General features: G+C 42.1%; 1 protein-coding gene across 6 annotated transcripts in view; it reads left to right on the forward strand.

The window, feature by feature from the left end:
• Positions 1 to 9801: 9801 nt before the first annotated feature.
• CCSER2 (coiled-coil serine rich protein 2) overlaps positions 9802 to 14179 on the forward strand; it is a 68786-nt gene continuing 64408 nt past the window's right edge. For 4 of the 6 annotated variants that reach the window (XM_035330169.1, XM_035330170.1, XM_035330171.1 and 1 more), the window contains exon 1: positions 9802 to 9887. The gene's annotated coding sequence lies outside the window, so the exon portion shown is untranslated. The remainder of the gene's footprint in view (positions 9888 to 14179) is intronic. The other 2 variants (XM_035330166.1, XM_035330167.1) reach the window with 1 other exon arrangement.

Raw genomic sequence — 14179 nt, forward strand, 5'->3', positions numbered from 1 at the left:
CAAACTATACGTTTAGCTAAGTGCTTGTACTTGGCCTCAGGTGTAAGATTCTAGAGATCGCAATCGTGTCTCCCCAGCGATGCCCTGCTGCATCCATCAAGGCAGAGGATGCCACTGTGTTAGAATAAGGAATTAAAAGTGACCTGAAGCAAGTACTAACTGGGGACCTCCACCACTTCAGGGGAAAACAGCAGGCCTATTTCTTTTACTTCTGTCTTCAATATTTCATGAGACCTGATCTTTTATCATCAAAATTACCTTTTCTTTCTGGTCTGAAAACCCTTCCTCTGTCTCGAGTCTTATTTTTTTTGGTTTGTTTTTCCTTCTTTCTGATGTCTAATTCCCCTCTGTTTTCTCCCACCTTTGGACCACTCCAGGTCATCTACATCCAGATAAATACTGTTTAATATTCTTATCTTCAGTCTGGACAAACAAGGCTTAATGTTCTTATCTGCAGCTCTTTCTATGCTCTTGCTACTTCCCAGAGAATCAAAAGACTGTCAGGATGCCTAGATCATAACAGAAGTACAGCCCCAGGGAAAACTGAGGTTCATTTCTGCTAGCTAGAGTCTGCACTGCTACTCATGATTTGGATGCAGCAGCACATGCTACCATTTTCTTAGTACTGAAATGTGGCCCTTTAAATGCACAGAATTGCATTACCACTGCCAGGAGGAAGGGCGCAGTTATTTATTTAGGTGATCAGAACTGTAAAGAATTCTATCCTAAAGAAAATTAACACTAGAACTTTTTCCCCCATCTACTTTTTGTCATTAAGTACTTTGGAATCAGTAAGAGAAATTCAGTTGCTGAATTTCCACATTAATGAGGGTTGTCATCTGAAAATTTTCACAAGAGGTAATAAGAAGGTATCTCTTTTAAATGAAAATGCCTCCAAATCTCTTTTCCCTCTGGATACCACAGTATGTCTTGAGTTAATTATCATTAGAAATTCTGCCTCTGAAACGAGAACTTATTTTTTTAAGTTCTTTCTGATGAACGTGAAGGAAATGATATTCCATGAAATGGTGTGTAACACTATCTCTTTTACACAGCAGCTGAATCTGGAGTCTTAGGAGGAATTTAATACTATAAACATACATCGATGCCTGCCACTGCAGGCACACTCCAGGTGGTCCCGTTTTCGCTTTGAGAATATTCACCTTTTACCAAGCTCCTCCTTTACATGTAGGTACTGTGTTCAAACCCAGCAGCTCTCCCTGTGTTACTGATTGAACTATACAATATTTGGCCTCATTTTTTTTCAGTATATACAGTCATGTTGCCAGAGTGTCATAATGTTATTGAAAAAGGATTGCAGTGGATTAGAAAAATGAAACATAAAAATAAAATCAGATGTCTAAAAACTGCTTGCAATCAAATACCCAGTTCAAAATGGTATTAACAGATGGAGGAAAGCCAGGCATTCCATAAAAGCTTATCCACCTCTCTGTGCATTCTTTGTAGGTTCATTACTTTCTAAGTGCTTATTTACTAATACTTTCATTATGTGCATCATTGTGGTCTGAGTTAGTTCTGCACTTTAGCTGCATTCTCAGTGGAGGTTTCCTTTTGCTTGTTTGTGTTGTCTTCTTTTTCTGCATCTCCGAGAATCACACGCATCTCAGTCATGCCGGTTTAATCACCACCAGTTAGGTGAATATCCCCCAACATTTCTCAGTTTACTCATGGTTATTACTGTTACAGCTTTTTTACATTAAGTGTATTGGATTTTATGTTCTTTCTCCACACCGCTTTGGTAGGGCATAGAGTTTCATGCTGGGTGTTACGTGGTTTGGTCATAAACACACTGATCTGAAGTGAGGAACTGTGGACTCCAGCCCTGCCTCCGCCACCAGCTTGCCAGTTTGACCCTGGTGCCTTCTGTACCTCAATTTATTTGAGATGAATTAGAAATAGCCTTACCCCTGCTGAAACGTATTCTGAGGATACGCTCATGTTTGCAGAGCACCGCGAGTTCCCTGATTACAAAGGATCTAGAGGGCAAAGTATTTTTCATAGCTATCGTTATAGTGAGACAGGAAGAGCAGCAGTTTTTCTCACAATTTTGCATGTAAGTTTTGGTCTGCCAGCATTTTCTAATTGAATTTTCATAATGTGGATTGAAGACATATTTTTAGCCATTAAAATACCAGTCATGCTGCTAAGAATTTGTCCTTGAGCCTTGTGACAACCATCTGAAGCATATCCACTATTATTTATTGCATGCAATTCTAAAATAGTTCAGTTTCTTTCCAGCTTGCTGCTGTCTACAGTTAGTAATTATTAACTCAGAGAAAAACACCTTCAGCATCTCTGGGTTAGAAAAACCTTCTTAGCAAGCAAAACCTTGCTAAGCCTCTTACTGGATAGATCAGCATTTGAATCTCTGGTGCCAGTATTTCTGTCAGAATCTCTCAGGGTGATGCCTTCAGAAGTCCATGAATCAAGGGAAGGCACCAGCTTATAAGAATAAAATTTATTCTATTTTGTCTTTGCGAGAATCCAGCTTTCTTATTTGCCAGGAAAGCAAGTCCTTAGCACTCACTGCAACTGAACTATGTTGACTTTGACAGAAGTTTCCAGACAGATCCAGTGGTAAGGAAGGACGTTGGGCAGAGGGACAGCTTATCCTCCAGCTGATGTTGAGGCGGGCCAACCAACCCCACCTGGAGGAGTGATCGGTATCAACCTGTATAAATTGTACCTCCAATAGCCCAGAGTTGCCATGGAGGAATCATCCAACTATCCACTTACATTGTCCAGATGATTCCCAATGCCTAGAACAACTTTTTTAATACACACACACATATATCAGGGTACATGTAAAAGTAACATTTTATATAAATATATTTGTATTTATACACGTTTCTGCATATATAAGCATAATTTTCCTGAGTAACTAGGGCTAACAAAATAAAGAAAAGAGGGGAGGGAGTAAATATAAAAGAGAAGAAAAATCCATGTAAGATACAAAACATTTTCTGATATATTTCATGATTTTTTCCAAGTTACTATGATTTTGAGAAAACAGTGTAACTGTACTTAATGTTCCAGTGGAGCTCTGAGACATTCAGTTAATTATTGAGCTATACTGGTTAAGTTGGTCACGTAAATTCAGATAAGGTCAGCTGTTTTCTCGGTGCACATGTTACTGCCATGTGCACAAAAAGAGGAAAAGCAATTGCATCTTTTAATCTGCATCTCTGAGCTCTTTGTTTTTCATTGCCATTTAATACTGAAAATGTAATCTGATCACTGAAAAATGGAATTTCAACTTTCATTTTTTATCTTTGGATGCTTTCACATGTTCAGACAAGAAAGATTAGGGTCAAGAATATACAGGGAATAAAACTGTTTCTGAAGTCCTGAACTGTATTTTGAAAGTGCTGTTTGCTATTGGAACAGTCAGCTTTTTTTTTTTTTTTTTTAATCTCAAATTTAATTGAAACTAAAAATTTGCATATAAAAATTTAATATGATTGAAGAAGTATTCATGGAAAGAATATCACTTTGAGTTAATTCCTGTCTGCAGTCTGCTTCAGCTATGAATCAAATTTCAGAAAATGTGCAATTCTTCTTAAAAGGATCCTCTCTGGGATGAGATAAATGAGAATGAATTAATCTCAATACTTTCAGTTATTATATATTCTCTCATGCAGTTGCCTAGTCAGTGGGAATTTTCCCTATGAAGGGAAGGTGAGGTTAATCTGGAAGTCTGTCTATCCTAGGTTTCTTGTGAAGTCTCAACGTGTTTCAGAATATCTGTCACTGGGAAAAATAATACTTAAAATTGTCTCATAAAGGTAATACTGGACACTCCTTAGTCATTCTAAAGCAGAATGTTACAATGAAACATAAGGAGGTAATGCAAGGCTCTTAATTTAAGAGGTTGATGGGACATCGTATAATCAAGCTGTTTTTAGGAGTGGTAAAATTATTGGCAATCCTAGTGGAGAGGATGACTAGAATCAAACTGGTGTGTTTCTCTTAACTGTCTTGTCACTTTGAGGTAGAGATTAATCAGTATAAATGAACAACTCTGTTACAAATTTTGCATTTATTTTTGTGCTAACAGCATGTACAAATGTGGTCACTGCACCAACAGGTATCTTTTGTCATTCCTAACCAATTTTTGAATGAGGCTCAAAAGGATCATGTTCTTTGCTTCTGGCTGCTGAGTGATGCTGATAATCTCTCCCTGTGGATGAATGTTACGAGGAATGCTGTCAAATGAAAACACATACATACATCTGATGTGCTTATGTATGTATTCTTTTGCTATTTGCTTTATGTTTTATTTCTTAATATGTATAGCTGTATTGCTTTGCCACGGCATTGTAGGCTGATTATAAGTAGATTATTACTTCTGCATATCACAGGATTAAAGACCAAAATGATATTGTAAAATGGAGGACACTAGCTATACAAACAAAAAGACTGCATTTCATCTTTATTAAACTTTTTTAAGGGTTGTGCTATTTGAACTGTTAGTAAATAGCAAAATTTACCACATCAATCAGCTTAGGATAAGCATTCATTTAGAACAGGATCTTTTACTCTTTTACAATGATGTTTATATAAAGATAAGCTGTACAATGCCAAATATATTTAAATGTTTTTATTGAGCCTACAGAGATTTTATTAAATTCCAGTCAACTTTTCTCATTATGTTAAATTTGGAGGGAGTTATTAGAAACGTAAGTCTAAGTTATTTTCTCTACTGTGTCACTGAATGGTGTCTTCATAGGTTGGATTTTAAAAAAATCCCAAACACACTAGATAAATTTCCATAACAGTGTCACTAATGGAAAGATATTTTTTGAGTACTGAGATTATCAGTCAACATTTCAGTTGCAAAATATGGGAAAAAATGTTTATCCAGCCTGATTTAAAATCATTTTTATTTATACAAAAGGATATAACTTCCATACGTGTAACTCAGGCTGAAATAAAAGCTTTTAGTTATGTTTCAGAATCCTGAAGCTTCCTACTGACTCAGTGGAAATGTTAGACATTTGTATTCCTTGGGGCTTTCGGCATATATGATTACAGGCTAAGTTGGCATAAAAGATAAACTGTATCAGAGTTAAATGAAATATATGCTAATTTGTTTTAACAGATACTGAGGGGAACATATTTAAAAATAAATGAAATACAGCATATTTGGATTTTAGACACGTACAATATGATTTTAATTGCTGTCTAGAAATGCTTTTGCATGTTTGTGAAGGTGACATACTGTAGAAATACGGCCACTGAAGTCATGCAGAAAAAAAATGGTAGTATTTTACAAAGTAGTTTCAAATAGATCGTTTAAGTAGTTTAACTAGACTGTTTAAGTAGTTCAACTAGTCTCTTAGACCTAAGGAGGTCTACGTTATTTATACCAACAGAGTGTTTTGAAGCATTATGGGTGGTTAGCCCTTAGAAGAAAGGGCAACAGCAGCAGAAGGGTATAAAGATAGCTTGAGGCAGGTTTTAACAGGACTACACTAACCGGTCCAGGCTACTTCTACCACAGCTCTGCCAGAGTAAAGAAAGGATAACGTCAAACACATGATATAAACATAGACATAGGAACATTGTCTTAGCACATCCAAGGTAAGATGTCTGAGCCAATTATTTAAATAACAAAGCAGCTGTGCAACTGTTAATGAATAGTTCTTCATTTACACATTCTCCTGTGCATGTATTTAGAAATCAGTGGATGTCACTAATACCTGAAAGCATCTGAGATGCTCAGAACTTCATTTCTATAAGCTCAGTATTTCTTTCAACTAATTATGAAAAATACAGGACTAAGTATGAAGTATGATTAGGCTATCACATAGTTCAATGGAATGAGTTTCAGCTCATCTCTGCGTTTTTCAGCTTTCACCAAGCAGAATTTTCTATTATTATTTTATTCTTACATAAGTATTTTATTATTTTATTCTTACATAAGTATTTTATTATTATTTTATTCTTACATAATTATTTATTGTAGAATGATACAAAGTTTTGTTACCTGTGGCTCTACTGCATGGAATTAATAAAAACACACACATACAAGCACAGTTGTACAGATAATTTTGTATGTGTCGTTAGTCTGTTCTTTTCCTTCTTTTTTATCTCAGAAAACAAGCTCATCACCTTTTTGAACTTGTTTTAATACATATTTTAAGGTACTATAAAAATGAAGTTATTTGTGCAGTTTACAAAAGTATGAGTTGAAGAGAGACAATAGGTAATTCTAGAGACAACAGATATCCAGTATTAAATTAAAACATGGAAAATGCCTCCAGTAGAGGGGCAGGATCACCTCCCTTGACCTGCTGGCAACACTCTTCTGAATGCAGCCTGGGGTACCTTTGGCCTTCTTGGCCACAAGGGCACATTGCTGACTCATGGAAAATGCAAAGGATTTACTCATTGATGAAAGACCTCCTTGCAGAGACACAGGTTAAAAAAAGATTTGTGTCTAGAAGAATACCTCCAAGAAGTGAACATATTTATTCTCTTTAAGGAAAACCACCAAGACAACCAAGGGACTGGAGCCCTTCTCCTGTGAGAAGAGGCTGAGAGAGCTGGGGCTGCTTAGCCTGAAGAAGAGGAGGCTCAGGGGGATCTCATCAATGCCGATGAACACCTGAAGAGAGGGTGCAAAGAGGACAGAGCCAGGCTCTTTTCAGTGGTGCCCCGTGCCAGGACCAGAGGCAGCAGGCACAAACTGGAACAGAAGAGGTTCCACCTAAACATCAGGAAGCATTGCTGTGCTGTGCAGGTGACAGAGCCTGGCACAGGCTGCTCAGAGAGGCTGCAGAGTCTCCTCCATGGAGATCTTCAAAATCTCCTGGAGGCGGTGCTGGGCACCCTGCTCAGGGTGGCCCTGCTTAGGCAGGGGTGGGACCAGGTGGCCTCCAGAGGTCCCTACCAACCCTGACCACTCTGTGAAAACATTGCAGATAGCTTTATTTTAGCTTGGACAAACAACATTGCATACTGTTGCAAAAAATAGTACTAGTATTTAGTAATAAGCTAGTGTATCAGCAACTCAGGTGAAGCAAGGTTACAGCTGGATACTCCCCAAATGCTCAACCACTATGAGGAAAACTAGGCCTTGCTACTGCCCTTTCCATTGAAATTGCTCATATCTGAGCAAATATATGGGAAAATGTATCTTTGGCTTATCAAGTCCTTGGCCTGCAAACTTCCTGCACCTATGGAGGAATAACCCCAAGCACCAGTACGGGCTGGGGGCTGACCTGCTGGAGAGCAGCTCTGCAGAGAGAGACCTGGGAGTCCTGGAAGACAGCAGGCTGACCGTGAGTCAGCAGTGTGCCCTTGTGGCCAAGAAGGCCAAAGGTACCCTGGGCTGCATTCAGAAGAGTGTTGCCAGCAGGTCAAGGGAGGTGATCCTGCCCCTCTACTCAGCCCTGGTGAAGCTGCACCTGGAGTACTGTGTCCAGTTCTGGGCTCCCCAGTACGAGAGGAACATGGAGCTACTGGAGCGAGTCCCGAGGAGGGCTACAAAGATGATGAGAGGACTGAAGCACCTATCGTATGAGGACAGGCTGAGAGAGCTGGGCCTGGTTAGCCTGGAAATCAGGAGATTGAGGGGAGACCTCATCAATGTATATAAATATCTGAGGGGAGGATGTTGAGAGGATGGAGTTGGTCTCTTTTCAGTTGTGCCCAGTGACAGAACAAGACGCAAGGGGCACAAACTGAAGCAGAGGAGGTTCCAGCTGAATATGAGGGGGCACTTCTTTACTGTGAGCGCGACAGAGCCCTGGGACAGGTTGCCCAGAGAGGCTGTGCAGTCTCCTTCTCTGGAGATACTCAAAACCTGCCATTCTGCACAATGTGCTCTAGGTGATTCTGCTCAGCAGGGGCGTTGGACTCAATGATCATCAGAGGTCCCTTCCAACCTCAGCCATTCTGTGATTCTGTGTGATTCTGTAATGCTTCCTTTTCTTGAAGTTATTATTCAAAAAAAAAAAGCTATGAATTTGGTGGAAAGACTGCATCTTATGATTGAGGCTATATAGGCACTGTGGCAATTTGTTAAATGTCTAAACAGATAACAGAACTCTCAACTCTGCCCTAAAATATCTCTAGGCCATTTTCTTATATATGTAGTTTTCTTTTAGAATTTGGCTTCATAATCATTTTCAGATAAAAAAGTATGAGCTATAGATAAAAAGGTGGTTGTCCCACCACTTCTATGTCAGTAGATGAAACCTATGTGCCTCCCTTGCGTTGGTACAAGTGTTCCTAGTCTTCTGCTCTAGTGGAAAAGTGTGATGACAGGAAACAATTTGTTCCTTGATCTGTTTTACTATGCCCATTTGGGTGCCAGCGCAAGAGCTTCACCTTTGAAGATCCACAATCATTTTATGAGATTATATTTAAAGTATTTGCATTGAAGAAATACCTGCCACTGAGAAATACTGTGCCTGAGAAAGGGGAATGTAACTGAGAAGTGGGGAATACAAGAAGGCCTCAGTGAGCCTATAATTTCTCTTAATTTTGGGAAGGAAATGGAGAAGTTGGAGGAAATTTTAGTGGGAACAGTAAAGTTGTTCTGTTGAACCAAGTAGAGGAAAGTCAAATCTGTGCTAACGCTGTTGAGGTTTACATTAATACTCAGAAGCTGAGAACGACCAAAAGAAAGGATGACTGTGTGGTTAAAGCAAGGCCGCCTGACTCGGGAAAGCTGAGTTCATTTCCTGGCTTTGCTATCTCTTTAGCCTTGTGCAAGAGATTTAGTCTCTCTCCACTTTATTTTATTTTTTTTCTTCCTTCCTGTACCACAGGGGAGTAATTATTCTTCAAATTGTTCTAAGAATAAATGCATTAATGTGACTGCTACATTGAAGCACAGGCAAAAAGACCGAGAAACGCTTCAGTTGTTACTCCTTATTTTAAAAGAAGGCCTTTGTGCTCCTGAGAATGTGTAGGAGTTCCACAGCCCGTGTCTAGAAAGGTAAGCAGGCACTCGAGGCACCAACATACACAGCCCAGGCCGCGCACCCAGCCAGGAGGCTGTGGTGAGTGATGCTCATCAGTCCCCGGGCTTTTACTTCTCCCTCACACCTACACAGCTGGAGCCTACTGCGTGGCGTTCTTCCCCGGAGGGGCCTGATGCAGCAGGCACGGAAGAACTGAGAACTAATTCCACGTTTCAGTCAGAGCTGAAATATGGAACGCCTGAAGCTGAGCCGGAGCCACGCGGGCGCCGCCCAGCCAGGAGGAGCTGCACGGGGCGATGCGGCAGCCAGCCCGGGCAGCCGGACCCTCAGCGGGCCACGCGCCCGCTCCGCAAGGCGACGCGCAACGACCCCAACGGCTGCCAGGCGCGGCCCAACGGCCGGCCGCGCGCCACCCGCCCGCGTGACGTCAGGGTGAGGCGAGGGGCGCGGCGGGCAGGCGGGATTCCCCGAGCATGCGCCGAGCGGCTGCGCGCCCCGCCCCTCCCCTCCCCTCCGTGGCGGGCGGGGCGGGCTCGGGGCGGGGCGGGCGGTACCTGGGGGCGCCGCGCTGAGGGGAGGGAGGCTGGGGCCCGGCGGTGAGTGCGGGGCGGCCGCTGCCCCCAGGTCTGCGGGTGCGGGCTGGGGCCCGGCGCGGCGGGGAGCCCTCGGCAGCCCCGCGCGAGGCAGGCGGAGGTGGCGGGGCGCGTGCCCGGCGGCGCGGCGGGGCCGCTGAGGGCGTGCTTCCATCGCGCAGCGCCCGCCGCAGCTCCGAGCCCCGAGGCGCGCCCCAGCACGCCATGAGGCAGCGGCGGCTCGCCCCGCCAGCTCTGCGTCCGAGGGGATCGGGCCGCCCGTCGGCACCCACGGCGAGCGGGAGCGAAGGGGAGCGGCGAGCCCAGCGCTAGCGGCCGGGCCCGGCAGCGCAGCCAGGTGAGGGGGCGGGGCACAGCGCAGGGGTCTGCCGGCCGGGGCCGTGCCACCGCCCGCAGGCGTGGGGCTGGCAGCTGGGCAGGCTCGGTGCTGCTCGGTGGGCCTCCAGCCCCGGGTTGGTGCAGAGCAGCGCGTTTTGTTACCGGGGCGTTGGGAGGGAAGCGACATTGCGTCAAGGGTCTCGTTTCGGTGTGCTCCTCTAGCCGGGAACCGCTTAAAAATACGTCTTCTGAAGCAGTGCCAGGGATAAAATGCTTTGTCATGGCAGCATGAGGCAGTAAATAATTAATTGTGTTTAGTGTACTGGATGAAACGGGCAGGTAGCTTCTAAGTCTGTAATGGATCACATACATCGATCTAGATTTTACAGGCCCATTTTGAATTGAATACCCTCGTGCTGGAGAGGCGAACACCAAATGTTAACCTAGGATCTCCGTGAATATACAACTCCTTCTAGTCAAGATGTTTTTAAAATAGAAACGAAATCTTTGCTCACAGTTGACACCTTTCATCACAGCAGTCGTAGTGTTTGGGCTCCAAAAACTGCTGAGTGCGGTCTTCTAGTCACAGGGCTGTAGAAATGCGTCACGTTTCGAAGATGTCTACATTGTTCTTCATTGCTCATGGCACCCTGTGTTTCTGAATTTAGGTAATTAATAATGCATATTAGTATGCGAAAATACAAATAGTAATGATCTCCATGAACGTAATGTTCTCATTTAGCGTAGTGTTATACTAATGAGTAATCCTGTTTAATGGAACTGCTCGTGTAAAAGCTTGCTAGAGTAAAACCTATTACTTCTGGACCTGATCATCCCTTAAGATGGATTGGTCACTTGGAATAAACCCGTTACGTAGAAGAGTTAGCACAGGCTCTCTGTCTATAGAGAGTCATCGTGCCTTCAGTCTTCAAATGAACATCGCTTGCCTGAAGTTGTTAGAAGAATGCAGCTCTGTGAAAATGGAGACAGGGTAAAAGGTACCAGTTATGGCAGTGATTGTGGTATTTTCTTTTTGCCACTGTTTGGAAATGTAAACAGCAGTGCCCTCTTCCTAATTAGAAGCTTTCAAGCACGGTTAAATTCCTTGCCAACAGGGATGCTAAGAAGATCGAAATACTGATGGTGCTTTTGATAATTAGGTTTAAAATCCTGTATTGTGTTTCAGTTGAAGCAATAAAAAAACTTATGTAAATCCCCGTATACCTGAATACATGTATGTTAGAATCAAGTCAAAACAGTGTTATAATAACTGCTCCAAAGATGCCTAGCTAGTCAGCGTAGGTCTTTGTATTTCTTCCTACCTCTGGGACACAGACTGAAACTCGCTTCTAAACTTCAATCAAATTAGATGCGTTTTTGAAGGCATTCTGAGAATATTGTATCCTCCTTAGTCCAAAGTTACTTGATTTCCAGAGCTGCAGAGGTCTGGGCTTCACTTGCCAGCTATCTCCTGTCCTAGAGGGAAGGATTCAGCTGGAAGGGTTCTGTTGATTGTCGCCTATAGTAAGTGAAGCTAGAAAGTCTCCTTGGGTTGGGGGATGCTTATCCCTGGTCACGTGGGGAACTGGTGTCACGAGTTGTCAGTGAAATGCCTTTCCCACTAGAAAGATTGCTGGGATTTTCATGAGCACTTAGTCCGTGATGACTCGAGGTAGTGTTCTGTGGAGTGCGTTGTAATGGCTTTGATGGAAGCAGAAGTATGGCTAATGTTGGCAAGGTTCAGGCTGCGCAAAATGTCTTAGTTTCTTAGCCAGAGGAAAATAGCTGATAAAGGTTTACTTTTAGGTGGTGGATGAACAAGTTCTCTGTCTGGAATAACCCTTAAATTGCAAATGCTTTCTGAATTGCGTAAGAACTCCTGTGTTTTTAGCCTCATTAGCCTAGGTGGCTTGTGACAAACACAGCACAAGTTAAGTGTCATGGGAGGATGTCCTGAACACCCTGCATTCTCTTGACTCAAATACCATGTATGCTTTGAGCTGGAGACTCAGGCTCTACATAGATGCAGAGATTCTCCCTAGAATCTGAATCTGTATGATACATGGTTTCATTTTGTGAATCATATTAAAGGTAGAAAATCACCTCTAAGTAAAGCCTGATTTTATGTAATATTATTCCAATGGCTTGTTAATCTGTACCTTTGAGTTGGAGGAAGCTATGACTTTCAACTGACCTGCATCTCAGCAAGGCAAACTTGCATAGGTTTAAGCTTCGCAAGGGCCTAAGCTACTGCTGTTAGTAGCAGATCTGAGGAAAGTAGCAGAAGCTTGCATCCTGCACAGCTTGTCCATCAGGAAACAGCTCGTATAAAAAGCAAACCCAAACCAAATGACAAAAAACAGAACACGCCAATCTGTGTAAATCTTTCCGTTGTGAAAATGCTCTGAAATAGTAATGTATAAAAATAGCGCTTTACCATGAATAAATGAGATACTGAGTAACCAAAACAAATCGTACGCATCACCTTCCTTTAATTTCAAATAATCCGTGAGCACAGATGACCATGTCTGCGTAATTTAATAAGCTAATGTGGGAGAAACAGATACTGTGGACAAACTGTCAGTAGTCATTAATGTTCTACAGGTCAGTTTCTTAGAGAAACTGTTTCAGTCTTCACTTGCAAATTGTATAATCAGTGTCTATGGCTTCTGCATTTTTAGAAGGCTGACGATGATGGGTACATACAAATCTAACTGTTTATCAGAAAATCAGTAAGAAAATATAAAACGCTTTAAAATACTTAAGGAAGATTTGTCAGTCTGTAGTTATAAATATGTTTATTTGTTATGCTGTGGCAGACCTGCAAAGTTATTTGGTACTACGATATTTTTCCAGAGTTCGGTGTTCTGATAGGGAACTGGTTTGTAGTAATCGAATCATAGACAGAAGCTGTAAGTGTCCAGCACTAACAAAATGAAATTCCATAGCGAGAAAGCGGCACTTTGAAGCTGTGGTTCAAAAATAAGCCAGTTTCAACTGAAAGCTATTATAGGCTTGTATGTGGCTGCAGTGATTTTGGTTAAGGGTGGATGTTGAAGAGAAGTCAAATTTAACTTCAGAGAATACAAGCAACATAGAATCTTCTTGAAAGCACAGATATGAAACAGAGGGATCCGTATAACTGGTTTGTTTCCTAGTTAGGAAGGCAGAAATCAGTAGCCAGTTCTTGTAACGTGGAGCACTTACAAGTAGTGTTCCACAGGAGTATGTGTGAGGACCCAAATGACCTGGCAAATGGCGTGAGTGATGAGCTGACATGAGCAGCGTTCTTCAAAGTGTTGAAGAGATTATACGGTATAAAGACCTGCAGCAAAACCTTATTGCTTCTGCTGGTTGTTTGCATATAAAGTGGCATGTGAAACCAGTCATAAATGTTGAGATACATCTGTGGGAGAGAAGAACAATCCTAGCTTTGTGCATAAACAAATGGGCAGTGGGTTGGATTTTGTCACTTTGGGATGAGATTTGTGGGATTATAATACATAGCTAAAAATATAAACTCATTGGTCCGTGTCAGTTAGGAAAAAAAACAAGTCAAGTATCATTATGCCATTCCATAGATTCATTTGTGCTTATACTGGGAGATGGGGACGGTAGGTATTCATGGTTCCTGTTCCAAAATCGATGTGCTAATTGATATATGGAAGAGAGAGTGTTTTGAACCCAGAAGAGTAAAAAGATGGTTTGGGGAGGTATGATGTCCTTCTGGGACTTGTAACCTTGGAAAAAAGAACACTTCTCATAGAAACACAGAAATGTTAATGGAAGGATAAATATGATGCTGACTGTTTGCAGTATCCTCCTGTAGAAGTTCGCTGTGTCAGATGAAAATAATCTTTAAAAGAGTTAGCAGTAGTGCTAAATGCTGCTCCTTGCTTAAAGCAGTTGCGGACAGAAGAAGTTTGGGGAGTCAAAGACAGATTGGACAGGACGGGAGAGGAGAGACCTGCTGAGGGTTCCAAACCAAATTACATTGAATTCAAGAAATCTTGTGATTTGAAAGTATTTGTAGGTCTTGCCCTGTGCTGCTTCTTCCTGGTGTGCTGATTGAAGGCTAACAAAGGAGACGAAGACTTCTTGTTCATCGCCTTTAAAATAAGATAGTCTGCTGGAACAGGATGGCTGAACTAGAGAACTGAAGTTGAGTCACCATGATCCAAAACCCAAGAAATATAATGTTTAATATTTCAAGCTTAGGTAGGGTTTGCTTTCTTTCACGAGAAAAGGTCAAGATTTGCTCTGTCACTCCATTTTCAAGTCTCTTTTTAATTCAGCAGTAGCTGATGTAAG

This window comes from Oxyura jamaicensis, chromosome 6, assembly GCF_011077185.1.
Source record: "Oxyura jamaicensis isolate SHBP4307 breed ruddy duck chromosome 6, BPBGC_Ojam_1.0, whole genome shotgun sequence".
Taxonomy (NCBI): Eukaryota; Metazoa; Chordata; class Aves; order Anseriformes; family Anatidae; genus Oxyura; species Oxyura jamaicensis.